This window comes from Chironomus tepperi, unplaced genomic scaffold (assembly GCF_022539635.2).
Source record: "Chironomus tepperi strain 1889 unplaced genomic scaffold, CSIRO-AGI_Ctep_v1 contig_353, whole genome shotgun sequence".
NCBI classification, from domain to species: domain Eukaryota; kingdom Metazoa; phylum Arthropoda; class Insecta; order Diptera; family Chironomidae; genus Chironomus; species Chironomus tepperi.
The window spans coordinates 416,904-431,467 of record NW_027226475.1 but is presented as its reverse complement, the minus strand read 5'-3'; the positions used below and the strand labels follow the sequence as shown (position 1 = coordinate 431,467).

Here is a 14,564-nt window from a genome sequence, read left to right as displayed (position 1 = left end):
TTTATTTGATAATAGACTTCTTATCTAATTATTTTTTCACACAAAATTGTTGGGTTGATGACAAAAAATTCACCGGGAACTGGAACTGACAGTGATGATTGATGGATACCCCAAAAATTGGTAGGGACCCCAAAATATCGATATAGACCCCCAAAATATCGATGTAGACCCCAAAAAATCACTGTATGTTGTGGACATAATAACAATAAAATAAAAGGTTCATTTTTTTCATGCACACGCATCCGTGAAAGACACAAACTCACTCACTCACTTATTATAAATGTAAAATAATCTTTACTTACGTCTTTAAAATTTCTTTTATTTTCTCTTGTCTCGGAGAAAGAAAAACACACAAAACTTTATTTTCTTCTTATTTCTTTTACTTCTTTTCTTATATTTTTTTTATCTTTTTTTATTTCTTTTTTTTTTGTGTAAAACTTGAAAAAATTTTTGTAAATTTTCAACTTTAAATATTGAAAAATATTTTTTCAGATGTTGAACTTTCCTGCTTAATTTAATATTATTTTCAATTCGTCGTCGTAATCCAGTTATTTGGGTTGGAAGAAAGAGAACAAAAAAATAATAAATAAATTGCACTTAATTTCTTATATTTTTTAAATAAACAAAACAAATTAATATCGATAACAAAAATTATATTTTTTTTATATCTTATATATGATTTTTTTTTTCACGAGAAGGTTTCTATGTGTATCGACTTAATGACGCACTAAATTATATGCACACTAAAACAACTAAAAGGTAAGGAAAAATGATTAAATGCTGAAAAAAAAATAAGAATCACCTGTTGCGCGATCACGTTAGCACACACGAAAATTTAATACTCAACTGACTCTCGGAATTTTACAATCCTACAGTTTTAGTCTGCATGTTGGTCTGAGCTTTTGAGAGATCCGAGAGAGAAACTTGAATTTTTGAGTTGCATGATCAGCTGAGAGAGTTATGAGAGAGAATTCTCAAGTTACGGCACATGTGCCTCAACATCCTCTTCATCTATTTCATCACATGTGACGGAACTTACAAAAGATTCTCAAAAATCAAGAAGCGCCGGCACATTTCTAGCTTCTCCAATAAGTTTAATTAATTTAATAATTGTTCCACATTTCTTAATTTTCATTACAGCTGACACTTTCAAGTGCCATTCATCATCATCATCATCATCAATGTCGGTCATTATCGTGCGTGGTGTTGTTAATAGAGATTACAGATGCGTGGATACTTTTAATGGGTTGCATGTAATTGTGAAATATTGTGTTTGTTGGATGTGGTATGAGATGTTGTTGGAATTTGTAAACGATTTTTCTGAGAATTTTGCTTTATTGGTGATATTTTTGCGGAATTCATGGAAGAGATGTCTATGAAATTTTACAGTTTATGGTGTAATTTAAGTCATTTTGTTTATAATATGTTAATCAGATTCTACGGCTTATCTAAAATCCATTTATTGGCTATTTTATTTTGTCAGATTTACTTGTTTGAACCTAGTCCAATGACGCAGGCTTAGGAGTGTTCTTAAGAGTTTCATTTATTGCTATTTTGTCTGTTGACTGAAATGCTTGGAGCTTCAATAACATCTCAAGAATGTTGTCTTATTATGATTCAAACCTAATGAATGGTTTAAAGATCTTGAGTGTCATGAACACTGAGTCTTCGAGTCATTCAGTCCAGTTGAGTTTTATGAAATAGTTACAGAATACTTTACAGAATAACGAGGAATTAACAATGGATATTTGGAATTTTTGGGATTTTCATCATACTTTCCATACCTACTGAACGTAGTAACTGAACATCATTGAGATCCAGAGGTTCACTAGAGTGATTCTCAGCTATTAATTATTAAGCAAGCGAGAGTGCACCAGACTTCTGCATTCAGTAGACTTCCAGTTTAAAGTGGGTATAGAGTGATTTTTACAAGAAACTAGATTAAAATCAAATTGAATTTAGAAGAGTACTAACGGGCGTGTGAGTCAAAATTCACTCGGCAAAAGAATTGTTTAGTACTTGATCAATTCAACCCTAATCATGAGTTCAAGTTCCTAATTCCAAAAAAAATTGACCCTTCAAAGGTCACTATTTCAATATTAAATTTTGCTAAGCGCCTTAGAGTAAGGTTTTTCAATCCCAAAATTAATCAATTTACGATTAATTCTTAATCTTAATCCAAAGTTCTCTCCAAAAATTTAATCTAATTAATTAAATTCTGATTTTTGACAACAACTTGTCATGCAGTTTATCAAATCAAATCCCATAAATCATTCAAAAATCTTAGAAATGACAATTCTTTTAGCAAATAAATCATCATCAAAATTCTATAATTTACAGTTGAGATTTTCGTCTATAAATCCCAGGATCACTGACACAAATAATATTTACATTATCATTATTATTTTTTTGGAAGTGATGTGCGAACAAATTGTCATGCTGAAAATTTAAGCGATAGCGCGTTCAGTCGCCGAAACAACACACGAGAATTAAAAGAGTCAAGAAACTAATCCACAAAATGTATAATAAGGTCATTCTGGCATGAAAGCAAAGCGACACGGTGATAAGAGTAAAAATATAAATAAAAAGCTTAAAAACAGCAGAAATTTCTAATTGACCTTCAAAGTCTTTATTATTGAATATTTGAGCATTTTTATAAATAACAAATTGCTGTGCTTGAAGATGAATCTGCGCACAGTGTTTAAAGTTAGTCGGGAAAAGCCGGGTGGTCTTTTTTTTTTCATTCTCCTTCTTATTGTTACATTTTTTGCTACACGCTTTCCATTCGTGATACGATCTAGTGACTGTTGTTTCTTCCTCAACTTCAAACGCAATCACAAAGATGAAGAAGAAGGCATGAAACTTGCAAAAAAATAAAGAATACAATTTTGTAGGTGTGTGGATGGGATGCACTGAGAGGATTACTCAATTTCTCTAAAGAGAGAATTAAAACATTTGTAAGGTTTTAAGTCAAAACTTTACATTGAAAGCTTAAAACCCCTCAAAAGTTTAAACCCCGATGATCGTTGAAAATTTTGAATTTTTTTCAGCCGTTATGAAATTTTTGACATTTCAAATTTAAATAATTGATGAGAATACCCACGCATGAGAGAAAATGAAGAAGTATCGTAAATAAAGATCATCTGATTAAGTTAAATTTATTCATATTTAAACTATTATGCATTCATTTTTTATTGCAATTTATTATAAATTATGTTGCCGAAAAGAATATCAAGACTTGCCAAAAATATTAAGGAAAATTTTCATTTTTTTATAGCTTAATTAATTAATGAGGAAGTAGTTGAAAATTGTCGTTGTGAGGGTCAAAGCGCATATTTATTAAATTCTTACTTAGTTAATTGTTTTTGGCTAAGGATAGGAGCACGTGTGTCAGTTGTTGAGTATTGATCAAGTAAATATATTGATTGAAGCCGGATCCACACTTTGCATAGTTTTCCAGTTTTACCATAATGAACCATCATGGATACACCCTGATGGAATGTTATGAAGCTTATAAAACTGCACATTTAGTAAGGATAAACCTCAAAAGGTAGGACGAACTCCCAATATGGTACAGTCACCAACTGTAGACCTACAAATCTACAGCGGTGGTAAACAACAATTTCATGACAGAGGCCAAAGGTTCAAAACTAATCAAAAACGATCAAAATCGATAAAAATGTGATTTGTCGTCTCCGCATTTTTGGCAGAGTCTTTACTCTTGTATTGATGAATTCATATATATACGTCTCAACAACCCAACTTCTACTGTATTCCGTCATCACTTGACAAGCTGACTAACATCTAGACCAGTGCTGTCCACATTGTGCACTGAAAAAATTGTTTTGAAATTCCATGAACTGGATACCGTTTGCGATTGGTCGTGACTTACCATCAAGGTGTGCTGTGGCACAAACAAGTTTGGACAGCATCCCAAGCTAGACAAATAAAGAAGGGTTGATGCTAATAAAGGACTTTTAGCGGATCCTTCAAAGTTCCGTGCGGAGTCTTCTTTATTTGAGTCTCTCGGACACTAATCTTAACTATTAGACAAACCACAACCCAAAACCAATAAATATTCAAACTAAAACAGCACTAGATTACGCCAAAAAAAGTTCAGCATCTGTTCTTTGCGATGTGTGAACTGAAACAAGCCAAATAGCCATGCACAAACAAATTGAAAATAATTGCAAAATTATGTTTATCGAATTAGTTCATAAATTTAATGAAGTGTTAATTTATGAAGCAGCAGACATAAAAAAGCAATTGAAATATTTGTACATACGTCCGAAATTATCAAACGAAAAGTGTTGCTAAGATATTTTCCGGATCATTTCCGTTTACATCATTTGATATTCTTATGTAAACATAGCTTTTATATATATTTAAATGTGATTTTAATACACCTTTACTGTCTATCAAGTCTGAGCATTGAGACTCTCTCTGAGTGGAAAATTAAATTAAGAATAAAATTCCACAAATGCCACAGGAAAGAAATGTGAAACTTCTTATTATTTTCGCATGTATTTTTATCCCTCAATTTTCTCTCTCTTTAAACTGATTCCGTTGATGCGATGCAAACCGATGACTAAAAATATACTTTTAAGTATTTAACATAGCAATTTGACAGAAAACGAGTGAAAGATTAGTCAAAAAAAGACTTAAATAATTAATTCATGTTGACATTTTGCCTCTTCTTCGTCTGTTCAATAGTCTGAGAGAAGAAGCTGTGAAAATCTTCAATCACATGAGATGAAAATTGCATAATTTTGGCTGCATGATGTGAAAATGACTTTTTAGTTTTCATAGCTATGTGCTAAATCCTGAATAGCATGAATTGGTTAATCGGTTTATCGTATTCGATTTTAATTTGGTAGCATGTCAGATTAATCCGGTACCTGTCAGATCATGCATCGAATTATATCGTCGGTTAATAGACTTGTGCTTTTGGGGAATACCAGGGTTGTAGGTATATTAAAACATTTTATTGGCGTCTTCCACAGGAGGATTCTTGGAGTCATTTTTTGCAGAATTGAATCAACTCTATAGAGAGGCTGATCTTATAAGGAGAGTCAAATAGAACAAGCTTTGATAGACTGGACATATTGTTAGAAAACCTACAAAAGCTTCATTAAATAAGGTCTTTAAATCTGATTTTGTCCATGATAAAATAGCTCGTGGATGACCAAAGAACTCTTCGGAAGGATGCAGGGTGTGGACATTAGATTGCCGAAAAATTCGAACATTTCGAACTCAACTTATTTTGAAACAAAAATTTCCGTTACAAAGAAATGCAAAGTAACGGTCAAAAAAATTTGAATTTTAACGACATAAAATTTTTTTTTGAAAAATGTCTTTTTTGAGACAGCCACACTCTGGAAGGATGCTGTCGTCACATGCAGTATGGCACTTGGTATTGGTAATTGGTAGCCAGCTTAAGGGGCCATCTGAAAGAGGTCATGGATAACAATTGATCTGTAAAGCCAGCGAAGTAATTAAAACATATTTGTATGGTTTCAAAATTTAATTTATTTTTATATAAATCACTTAAAAAAGATCTTTGGAATGTTGATCAAATATCAGACTTTTTTTGGAATATTTATATTTTTCTAAATTAATGCTAAAATATCATCAGCATAAGCTCGAAGATCTTCATACAGATTTGGTAAAGATGTGTTAGGGACAGCTGGTCCTTTTGATAATACTGCAAAGGCACATCCATCTGTTGCAAACAGGGGCATGCCACTGTTTCCTTTATCCAACACTGAAATTTTAGAATTTTATTAAAAAACCTTTGGCTTAAAATGAAAAAATGACTTACAATCACTATCGACACAGAGTAACGATTGATCAACATTGAGATTTTTTGCCGAGTATCTTGTAATGCAATCTTTCCGATCCATTACGGTGACTGAAGTCTCAACATACTGCATATTATTAAAGTCATTGTTAACCATTTTAAGTGTTCTCAGGTTGGTCGGAATTTGAGAATTTTTAGAAGCTATGCATATGGGATGTACTGCTTCAGATGGAATGATTGGGGTTTCTAGCTTGATGAGTGCAACATCACCACGCATGCTGAACATTGAATTTGGAATTATATTTAGCTGATTTCCTGGAATTATTATTGTATCGCTGAAGTTCTTTCCTTTTGTTCCTCCAATGCGGACTTTGGATCTGATGAGTAAGTTTTTGAATGTCTTAGCTAAGATTAAATTATTTTTATTTAATCTACTTACATTGCCAACCCTTGATTCACGCAATGCTCATTAGTAAGCAAACCATTTACTATAAAAAATATTAAAAATTATAGATTAAAGGAGTGTTGTCCAAAATGTGTGTCGCGGTACACTAGTGTGTCGTTAAATTTGTTCAAAAATGCCATGAAATACATGCCGCGTGCGGTTTGAATTATGACCTACTACCAAAAAAACCGACTTCATCGCTTTTTTGTCCCAGCGATCAATAATTGGCTAGTACATAAACGCGAATCAATTTCCAAATTAACAACAACATGCTTATGTTAACGGTTTTTTAGAATTTAAATTTTCCAACGGTTGGTAAAAATTTAAATTTATTGAAAGCAACGCTTTGATTTTTTTTTTCCTGTTTACAAAATGAAAAATCGGGAAAAATCATTAATTAACGTACACAGAAATCGATTTGAGCTTCCAAACAAATTGATACCGGAATAACTAAGGAGCTAATGCTTCAAACCAGACCCTCATACGATGTCTGGTTGCCGAGATATCGCCCCTAACCTAATCAGCCAGCCAGCCAGCCAAAGTGTATTATTAAGCACTCTTTTTTTTTAAAAAAGCGCTAAAAAGTATTCTAACCTGAAATTAAGGTGGCATGACACAACAGTTTTTCCTCATCATTGATGGAAGCATAAAAACTTGCAATAAAAGGGCTGTCTTGATGATTTGTCGTTGGAGGATTAAAATAATTTATTATTGATGTTCCAAACGCGAAGTAAGAAATTCCAATTCCACATACTATCAAAATTCCCAAAAATCCTAATATATATTTCAATTTGATTTTATTACAAATATTTAGTTCTAAAATATTTGAACACATTTTTCACTATAATTAGGTAATTTTTAATTTAAATTCTATTTAAAAATTTTTATAAATAATTCAACAAGAATACTTTCAGAACTGTATAGAAAGGCGTAGGAACCTATCTTTCGAAAGGTTTCAAACTACACATCTTCGAAAAAATTTAAATTTTTATCAACCGTTTTTCTTAATTATGATTTTTGGCGGGAAACAGTGATAAGTCAGATGGCAAGAAAGTAAGATCAATGTGGTCACGACTCAAAATGATAACAATTTTTGAATGAAAAACTGCATTCCGTTACATAAGAAATAATCCAAATGTCAATCAGAATTGCTTGAAATTCCAAATTGAGTCACAGCACTTGATATAATGGATGTTAATAAAATCCATTACAGAATCAATTTTCATGTTTTTAAAAATACTTCTGTTTTTATTTTTATATTTTTTAATAACAAATCATTTTTGAGACACAACAATGCAGTACTGTAAATGCCAGAAATACATCATAAACTACCGAAATTGACTAATAAAGCTTCTTAAATTTCAACATCAAAGAAGTGTTTTTTTGTTTTTGGTTGAATTTGTGAATTGAAAAGAGATATGGAAAGTATGTGTGACAGATATCATTCTTGACAGCATACGTAATGTACATTGTTGTTGACATTTTTTGTTTCTATTTTGAAGATCATGGATGCATTGCATGTGAATGTTTCAATCATTGCATCAAAACATTGAACAAAACATTGATGAAACATTAAAACAATGCATGATCACATTTGAATGTTTTCTCACATCTTCAAGTAGCCGAAATAAATCCACAAAAAGGTATTATGTGATTTGCACAAAAAGAAGTAATGAGCGTTGTCTTAACCGAGATGGAATTTCATCATCCGTAAGTGATTGCCAGCTTCACACATCCCCCAGTTCCAACATTTCATCACGTAGAAAAAGTGCAAAAAGAGGCCATAAAAAACTTCCTTAAATAATATAAAAATTTCATACTTTGATGACTGAAATTTTCATATGTTTGATGATATGACGTTGCAGGCCGTCATCAGCTCTCGATCCGCAAAACAACAATCGGAATTGAAAAGGAAAGGAAAGAAGAAATAACAAAAAAAAAAAGCTGAATGTTGTTCGCTCAATACTTATTATATACTTTATATTTTTTTCTACAACGTGAACTGAGCCACACATTCAGTTCAGTCAGTCATTCAGAAACTGTTGAGTAGCGAGGAATACAGACAACAAAATATTATTTTTTGTTTAAAAAACCTTAGCGGCTTCTTAATTTTATTTTATTTTCGTTCATAATTTTTTTTTTTTTAATTTTTTTCGCGATTGTCTCTTTTTTTGTGTGTGGAATTTCGTTTTTATTTGCGTATGTCGGGATACATCTCCGGACAGTAGCTTGAGTACAGAAACAAAAGTGTGAAACCAACAAGTGTGTTTTACCCTCCATCCTCAAAAAAATTTAGCGATTTAGTCACTGTAACAATTAATTCAGGAAGAATAAGAAGCAATAAAAAAAAAAACATTAAATTTTGTGTGATTTTTAAAAGTGCGAAATATAAAAAAAAAATTTTAATAGTCAAATATATAAAAAAAAATATTTCAAATGACACTGATAAGTAGATGAAGTGTGGAGGAAATTGTGATTTATTTTTAGTCGACTTAATTAAATTTATCGCTACGTGAACTCTATATTGTGTGCTGAATGTGAAAAATTGTCAGTTTTTTTTGCAAAAAAAAATCAAAATAAAAATCTGTGTTGTGGAATCGATCGATCATTAGCGAGACATTAGATGTTAGCATAAATATCATAATTTGTCAAGTTTTTGTTGTGGAAAAATAAAAGAAATAAAAAAATTTTTAAGTCGGTTGTGAAAAGAAGAAGGAATCACAGACAGGAAAGAAACTTATTTTAATACGATTACGTACGAGGACAGGAAAAAAAAAATTCCCATATTGGATTTGTGCATTATATTCGAGAATATTGGGTGAGTAAATATTATTGGGGGCTGTTTACTTGTTACGTAATGTGAAAAAATTGGAATTTTTTTGGAATTTAGTGTTTGAAGTGAAATGTTGTAGTGATGTATTGATAGAGTGATGGAGTTAAGGGTCAAGGTTGTGTATCTATGTGCAGGGATGTATTCAGCATCGGAGTTTGGGGTTCAAAACCCTCCTTTTGTTCTCAAATTTTCCAATTTTTTAAGGTGTTTCGTGAGTAAAATTTCAAAGCCCAAAATCGTAAAATTTTACCACCATGTGTAGGTAAATTTCACACTTTGGGAACAAAACCTGATCTATTCAGGGTCATCACTCCTCAAATATCAAATTGAATGAAATCCATGGATCAACCCTGAGATAAAGTGTATTTTAATCCAGAAATTCAAAAATCCTAGTTAATGAGTGTCAAATTAAATTATTCCGAACAGCACAAATCGGTTAATCAATCAAAAATTTGAACCTTGGTCAGTGTGACTTTTGTTTAGTGCTAGATTAAAACCGAATCTTATTCCAGAACAGCAACTCTCCGAGTGGACAAAAATACGTTATGACTAGTTGATAGCAAGTTAATGTCCAGTTGATGACTAGTTTTAACATATTTTTGTCCACTCGAGATCTGACTTGATGCTTGATTCGATAGTTAAATCCTGCACCATGCCAGAGTTGCATCGAGCTTGTGCCAGATTTTGGAATTAACCGCCTTGTGCTATTTGAGTGATAAAGTAAACTATACCAATCGTAAATTAGTCATACAACTGAATGGATCTGCTTCTCAGATTTCTTCGTATTCTCTAGTTTGATTAGGTTTCTAGTAATAAGTCTGGTATAGTTGGTAGGACTGGCATAGGTGGGAGGTCTGAAAGGTCTAGTTCTAATGGTATTTTGGCAAAAATTAGTAATTTTCCCTTCCATGACTAAGTTATCATCTGTATTTTTAACTTATCGAGTACAACTAAAGTACATTTTCTAGTTTGTCTAGCATGTTTTTGGGTATAATTAGCATTTTTACCTATTTTTGCAACGATATCATATAAGAACATAAAAATCTAGCACTTGACTCATCACTTCCTTTTTCTAAAATCAACATGTGAACCGTAACAAGTGAACTATCCCCCCACATACATTCTATCATGATTACTCTTTTCACGGCTATTTGTTCGTCTTTTGTCACAATCTAAAAGGTCTCCACCCCGTGTGCAGCCTTTAAGCCGTTTATTTATTATATAACATCTCAATAATAATAATGATTCTGATATTTTTTCACATTATTAATTAATGTTGTGCCTTACTATCTCATAACTTTATTTCTCATGTATACATTTGTAATATTTTTTTATAAAAAATTATTTAATTCCGTAGATATACAAAAGATTTATTTTTATATACCGTGAAAAATATTCTCATTTTTTCTTCTTAACGACCAGAGTTGTTGACGACAGGTTTCTTAAATAAACAGAAATATTTTCTGTATTTTGTTTGGAGTCTTGGACATAATTTATTTACCGGAAATTTTTTGCTCAAGCTTAACACATCATAATAAAGCAATGGGAGCTAATCGGCTGAAAATTAATACATAATCTCAAGTCTGTAATTTTATACCTCGATAGTCTGCAAAAAGTTTTTTATGTGCTTTTTGAGAAGATTTGCTAACGGGATTGGAATTTTATCGAATTATTTTAGAATTCTTTTTTTGTCTGGAAGTTCGATGGGGGGTGTCTTATGTTGATGATTGGTGGTGTTAAAATGAGTATGATGATGATTAGAGGACATTGGACTCTGAGATTTTGGAAGAAAAATTATTTTGAGTAATTTTGGGATTTTTGATCTTGAATGCTTAATTTGGAGCAGAATTTGAAGTCGACTTGAATTTTATGGAGCACAAAACAAAGCTCGAAGTCGATTTGAATTTTGTATAGAGTTAAATAGACTTGAATTGACTTTCAAATACAAAATCCGAATCGACTTGAGCTCCGGAACAAAATTGACTCGAATCGACTTTTTCATTTAAATTTGAGTCGCATTTAAGCTCAATTTGAGTACTTTAATCATGGTTGTAGTTAGAAATTACTCGAAGTGCTCTAACAGGCAATAAACATGCTCTCAAGAGCTTAATCTACCTAAATATACCAGTTGAACTTACTTTTGGAACTTACATACTATTGGGTTATACTCAGTTTGTTCTAATCTTGAGAAAACAACAGGGAATACGCCCTTTGCTAGCGAAGCTCTGACTTCTCAGGAAGGGTTGTGACCTCTCCAGATAGGATAAGATTCCTCGCGAGAGTTCTAGATCATTTTCAGCATGATTTCCAATTTTTTTTAACAAGAATCTGCTTTTGGTTTAATAAATTTCAATCTTCAAGATAAGATCTAAACCTCATAAGACCCTTCCTTATCTACGTCTCTAATCCCAGCCACCTGTTAACCCATCCCTGTTGCCTAAGAACTGCTTAACCCTAAATTAAACGATAAACCAACTAAATTAAGCGTAAAATATAATAATTAATGTATTCATAGTATTTTACTACTTCCAATAATTGTCAACGAGTCTATCCCCATCCATTCTCAACAATTCTGTGTAAACGTTCGACGGAAGAAATAATTTTGTAAAATATGAGACACATTATCTGTCAATAAATATTTTACAGACAAATAAAACGATGAACATGAAGACGAGAAGGGAATGACGAGAATTTTTTCATTTAAATTTACTTTTGATTAACTGCAGTCAGTCATTCATCCAGTCATACAAACAGAAATATTTTTTTTTAATTTTTACATACTTAAAGATGTAAGAGACATAAGTCTCATCGTCTATTCTCTTTTTTACTATCAAATAAAAGAAGAACAAGAAGAAGAATTTCTTTTGAATATAAAAGAACTTGAAAAATTGAAATTGACGATGGGACATCAGGGAATAGAACGTGAAAGAAGAAGGAATTCATCAACATGCTGCTATGATTGTAGCTAGTGCGCGACATGAATAATCATTAATGCATGTTGTTAATTCAAAATAAATGATGAAGTATCGGAAATTAGAAAGGAATCGAGGTGTTATTTAAGGGCAATATCACTAGTCTGTATGTAGCCATAATGTATGAGGCGTTAATTAGATTTCTCCATAATTAACGACACATGCAACAAGCTAATCATTTTTTAATGGCATAGGAGAAGATCTCTCAAGTATTTGCAATTCATAGTTCCTCTACAAACAATTCTCAATGTATTTATACACTGTAACAACTGCATATGTCGTTGACTGTGACAACGACCAAATGGACTGATAATAAAGTGAGGAAAAAATTGTTATTTTTTTATATTTTTTCGTGTACGGCAGCGATGCACACACAATTCTTGAATAAATAAGTAAATACGTGTGCACATAAAGCACTTCAACTGCTGTGTTTAAATTTTTTTTAAATAAATTTAGTAAGGATGTCATATTGTTGTTTGGGGTGATGCATTTGACGCATTTTGTGTGTGTCAAGGTCAAGAACATTTGAGAGTTTTATTGATGTGAGAGCTTATAATTGAGGAGAATCGGTGAGAAATTGAATTATTGTTGAATATTGTAGGAGAATAGAGGAGTTGACTAGAAATGAGAATGATGACTTATAATTAGGTTTAAATATGCATTTTGCTTGAATAGACTGCACAGTAATTCAAGCAGTTGAGTTTAATAACTGATTTTACTAAAGAGATATGAGTTCGAATCTCACTCAGTCAAGTACATATTTTCAAAATCGAATCCATGCGATATCATGTCATTCTTTTTTGATGGTTCTTAGTGCGATAATTAGACAAATTCTACTAATTCTGATCAATTATTTGAGTTTACCAGACCACGAAGCTTGAAGCCGAGTCGACTTGAGCCTACTTTTCCGTATAAATTCCGACTCAATTTCGAACTTTGATGATTACTCAGTTATTCGGCATTATTTTGATAAAATTCTTTAATTCTCAATACTCAAACAACATCAAGTAATCAAGCATCCATCCCTGACTACGATAATCCAAAAAATAAAACAAGCATCCATCCCTGACCAACAATAATCTAAAAATAAACCTCAAAATCCACAACAATCAACAAAAGTTCACAACCAATTCCCCAAAGATCATGTTCTTAATCATCTTGATAATCTCCGATTCCGCGAAGGCACCTAACAACACCTTAACAAACAACATTCCAACCTGACAAAGTGGATATTGCACTTGCATAAGAAGTAGTTCACCAAAAAATTCTCTTCTTTTGCCTTTTCGTTCTTTTATTATTTTTCGGTACAAGAAAAACTGAACGGTGGTTGTGTGGAAGTGAGATGGAGATACATATGGGCCGATGATATTAAAGAAGAAATTCTTGTTTGTTCATTTTCATGTTACCAAAAATGGATTATTGCCATTGCACCATACAACAATCATTCACAGCAGGTTGGTAACAGAAGCGAATCTCGAATCGATTGTTGGATGTTCATTTTCAGGAGGGGAATTTTTATAGCTTTTTCTAAATTCACTTCTGATGAAAATATCATGTGGTGATGATCACTTTAGCACTGATTATTAATAATCGAAATGAAGCGTCCCTCTCAGTTCACTGTGTATCTCCTTCTTCTCCCCAAAAAAATAAAAACGTGAAACCAACAAAATTTTCATCTTCGGTTGTCGCATTTGATAAATTGAAGAGTCTCTCGTGAATAAAAAAACTTACGAAAAAAAAAGAGCAAATCGTTTAAGATTTTTTTTTGTTTTATTTTGCTTGCATGAACAAAATTCTAAATTTACCGCGCGTTTATAAATCTACATTCATTTGAAGAAACGAGAAGATATCATTTTTTATTAAAGAAGTTCAGGGTTGGGGCTTTGAACTTGAGGTTAAGTCTTGGTTTTAATTGGTTATAATGCAACTTCATGCTTAAACAGTTAAGTGCTGTTGTGGAGTAATTGGTTAGTTACTTGGCTTAAATTAGGTATAGTAACTTAAAGCTAGGTTCGAGTCCTATCATTTCAAACTTCAGATGTTAAGACCGATCAGCGTAGATAAATATTCAAAAGTCGGTTTAAATCCCTATCATGTTCAAACGTGTGATTTTTTAGAGTTTAGACCGATCAGCATCCAAACGTTTGGTTCCAATCCTACTGTCCTCAAATGTGTGCTTATTCAGAAGTTAAAAACCGATCAGCATTGCAATTCCAAAGGTCTGTTTGAATTCTATCAAACTCAAATGAGTGCTTCTTCAGAAGTTAAGGTTGATCAACATCCAAAGGTCGGTTCGAATCCCTTCTATTTCCAATTTTGTGCTTCTTCAGAAGTCAAGGCTGATCAGGCTGATCATGGTAATTCAAGGGTCAGTTCCAATTTCTACTATTTCCAAATTGGAGCTCGTCCAAGTGTTTAGCTCGATCAGCATAAATTGAAACATTGTCGCTCCAGCGACGAAGCGCCATAATACTTAGAACCAAGTTTTCAGCCAATTGTCGAAAACACCAAACT

At 32.2% G+C, this 14,564-nt stretch overlaps 1 protein-coding gene and 1 long non-coding RNA gene across 2 annotated transcripts in view; one reads left to right on the top strand and one right to left on the bottom strand.

Moving 5' to 3' along the window:
- Positions 1–311: 311 nt before the first annotated feature.
- On the bottom strand, positions 312–865 carry LOC139094235 (uncharacterized). The gene is made up of 2 exons (XR_011544759.1): positions 803–865; positions 312–505 (listed from the first exon to the last, which is right to left on the bottom strand). It is a non-coding gene; the product is annotated as an uncharacterized lncRNA (long non-coding RNA).
- Positions 866–8,309: 7,444 nt separating this feature from the next.
- wdp (Leucine rich repeat protein windpipe) overlaps positions 8,310–14,564 on the top strand; it is a 62,770-nt gene continuing 56,515 nt past the window's right edge. The window contains exon 1 of the mRNA XM_070645200.1: positions 8,310–9,063. The gene's annotated coding sequence lies outside the window, so the exon portion shown is untranslated. The remainder of the gene's footprint in view (positions 9,064–14,564) is intronic.